Here is a 3,920-nt window from a genome sequence, read left to right on the forward strand (position 1 = left end):
GGGGGGGGGGGGGGGGGTGAGGGAACAAGTGTTTTTGTTGTTGTTGTTGTTGTTGTTGTTGTTGTTGTTGGAGGGGAAACTGGGAAAGGAGAAATCATATGACATGTAAATAAAGAAAATATCTAGTAAAAATAAGAAAGAAAAAAGAAAAAGAGAGAGAGAGAAAGAAAGAAAGAAAGAAAGAAAGAAAGAAAGAAAGAAAGAAAGAAAGAAAGAAGGAAAGCAATCTTAGGCACCACTAAGAACCCTCATGGTTTTTATTTCTCTCATCCAGAAAATCTGAGCCTGGCAAATGTCTTGATTTTGGCCTCACAGAACTCTCCTGTATACAATGGGATTTCCATGGACTCCCAAATGTCATAATTAAAGCCATTGTTTTCTGTTAAACAAAAAATAATTAAAAGGGGAAATATCAAAATGTGCGGCTGAGGCAGATGGTGTGGGCAGGTGTGTGTGTGTGTGTGTGTGTGTGTGTGTGTGTGTGTATTTGTGTGTTTCAGAGAGAGACAGAGAAACTCTCTTGTTTTTGCTGGTGTGAAGTTATTCTTTTCTTGTATCAGTTGCATGTGGTTACCCTCCTTGTGTAGGAGTTTTCCTTCTCCTATCCTCTGTATGGCTGGATTAGTGGAAGAATGTTTTCTCCATCTATGGGGATGGAAAGTTTTGTTGGATATAGTACTCTGGGCTGATATCTGTGGTCTCTTAGGGTCTGCAAGACATCTATCTAGCCAAGACCTTCTGGCCTCTAGAGTCTCTGCTGAGAAATAGAGTGTAAATCTCTTCATATGCTCCTTGGCCTTTTCCTCTTGCAGCTTTTAATATTCTCTCTATGTATTGCACATTTAGTGCTCTTGTTATTAGAGCATGAGAAGATTTCTTTTCTGATCCACTTTATTTGTTGTTTTGTAACATTCTTGTACATTTAAGCCCATCTCTTTCTTTAGGTTAGGGAGATCTACGATTTTGCTCTAGCTATTTTGTGGGCCTTTGAGCTGTGAATCTTCTCCTTCTTCTATTCCTATTGTTCTTAGGTTTGGTCTTTTCATAGTGTCCCAAATTTCCTGGATACTTTGTGCTAGAAAAGTTTAGATTTGGTATTTTCTTTGAGAGATGTATCAATATCTTCTCTCATATCATTTACAACTGAAATTCTCTCATCTCTTGTATTCTGTTGGTGATGCTTTAATCTGTATTTCCTGTTCTCGTTTTCAGGTTTTCCATCTCCAGGATTCCCTCAGGTTTTGTTTTGTTTATTACTTCTATTTGCACTTTCAAGTATGGAACATTTAGGTCATTTCCTTCACCAGTTTGCTTGTATTTTCTGATTTTCTTTATATATATTTATTTCCACTTTGAGGGTATCTATCTGTTTGTATTTTCCTGTATATCTTCACAGGATTTATTCATTTCCTCTTTAAAGGCTTCTATCATCTTCATAAGATTAGATTTAAAGCCATTTTCTTGTGATTGATGTGTGTTAGGATATCCAGGGCTTGCTGAACTAGGATAGCTGGGTTCTGGTGGTGCCATATTACCCTGGCTTTTTTGATTGTGTTCTTACATTGGCCTTTAGCCACTTGGTTGTCCCTGGTGTTGGTAGGCCTTGTAGTACCTGTTGACAGCAGGCCTCTGGGAATGCAGTTAAATCTGGTATTCCCTGATGGAAACAGGCCTCTGGGATTTTAGGTAGAGCTGATTGTCCTGTGTAGCAGCAGACTTCCAGGGATGTAGGCAGAGCTGTTGGTCCCTGATGGCTGCAGGCCTTTGGGATTACGAGAAGAGGTATAGACTGATAATTGGATTGTAGAGGGGACAGTACAGACCTCACAGATTCTGGGATTTATGGTGGACATAGTAAAAAAGGAGACTGGGGTACAGGGATTCACTTGGTTGTCTTGGTTAACAGCAGGCATCCTGGGATGCAGACAAAGCTGTGGCCCAGGGAATGAAGTATAGACTTGCAATTGCAGGTGAGGTATGGAGTACAAGATGAAGCACAGATGGGTAGGGCAGTCCTGGATGTATTGGAGACATTAAATTGACTTTTTAGTTTTTAAATAAGAAATCATGATTAAGAAATTGCCTTGGATTTCATGGGAGTCATAACTTTGGGCTTTTCAACAGTTTGGGGACTGTTAAAGAGTATGGGGACTTTGTTGCTAAACAAAATACACTTTGGATCAAGAAGTTGCCTATGAAAACCAGACATGGAATGTAGAAGTTTGAATTAGGAATGTCCCCCAAAGGCTCACATGTTTAAGCACCTGTTCCCCATATGAAGGTGCTGTTTCAAAATATTGTGGAATCTCCATGAAAAAGAGCCTTACTGGAACAAGTGGGTCACTGGGAATCTGCTGGGGGATGGTTTTGTGCAATATGTATGCAGATGCTGATTTCTATGCCCAGACATCTGGCTACAGTCAAGACAATGGCATAGTTAGCCATCCCCAGTGTCTATGTTATATAAAAATTGTTTTGACTATCACTGATTGACTAACCAATTAGCTGGGCAAAAGAGAATATGTCAGGACTTCGAATCCCAGGTTGGAAAATATCAAGGACAGAGGCAGACTACAAAAGGACCAGGAGGGGAAGAGGTGTGGAGAGAACAAGAGGCTTTGCCATGAGGTAATGATGAGAGAGCAGCCATGAGGACAGACATGGACTAGAGGGAGCCAGGGCATGGCCAGATGCAGGTAAAGGGCATTTGTCTGGATATTAGCAACCTAGTCAGGTTAAAATGGCTCAGAACGTGCCCAGCTTAGACTTGCAGCTTTTTATTAAAAATACAAGGAGCTGTAACTGGCTAGAGCAGGGCATAGAGACACCAACAATTACTTGGGAGCGAAAAGGGTGTAGACAGCCCCAAAGAATTAATACTATAGAAATGAGCTTTGGAGTTGTGTAGCTTGGGCACATTGCTGTTCTCGGCTTTGCTTCCTGACTACAGCATTCTGCACATACCACCATGCTTTCTCTTTCTGCTTCCATGTCTTTCCCACCCTGATGCTCTATATCCTTCTGGGGCTGTGAGCCAAAATATACCCTCCTTCCCTTGGGTTGGCTGTGTCAGGATATGTTCTTACAGCATCAGAAGAAGAAATAACATACATACAATTCTCAAGTCAAAGTCATTTATTAGTATATTAATTAGTATATTTATGTTATCAGCAAATACATTGTGATAAACAATTAGAAAATTTATTTTGGAGTCTTTGCAAGAAAGAGACAAGTTACTTATGCTGTCCACCATTCCTTTGGGAACAGTATTTTTTCCAAGTGATTTCATTTTACTGTAGTGATGGTGTTTATTGTCACAAGAGGTTATTGTTTGTGAAAGGTATACTTTACTTATTTGTGAGTGTGTGAGAGTATGTGTGTGTATGTGTATGTGTCTGTGTGTGTATAAGCGAATGTAGACATATGGGGGGAGGGGTGTGGAACCATGAACACACACACACAGACACAAAGGCACAGAAACAAACACACATGCACACACATGGAAGACAGAAGATGGTCATGTCACCTCTTCTATCACTCTCCACTTCTTCCTTTGAGACAGACACTCTCCCTGAACCTGGGGAACATGTTTTCTCAGAAAAACTGTAGACCAATAAACACCAGTCATCCTCCTGTCTCTGCCCAGCTATGAGCTGGGGTACAGATGTGAGCAGGATTCCAGGCGTGGTACATGGGTGCTGAGATGTCAGTGCTGGTCCTCATGATTGTCCTAACTCTACTGAGCCACCTCACCTGTCCATGATTATGTTACTATTTTCTTCGGTAGCATTACCAAACTCCTTCTGCAGTCCCTAGGGCTTTCTACATGGTGGCTTGAGAAAGTCCTCAGAATATACCTGACTTTGTTTTCTGCTTCTTAAGATAAGATCCAAAACAATCCATTGTTTTTTTTTTTTTTT

This window comes from Mastomys coucha, unplaced genomic scaffold (genome assembly GCF_008632895.1).
Source record: "Mastomys coucha isolate ucsf_1 unplaced genomic scaffold, UCSF_Mcou_1 pScaffold5, whole genome shotgun sequence".
In the NCBI taxonomy this organism is placed as follows: domain Eukaryota; kingdom Metazoa; phylum Chordata; class Mammalia; order Rodentia; family Muridae; genus Mastomys; species Mastomys coucha.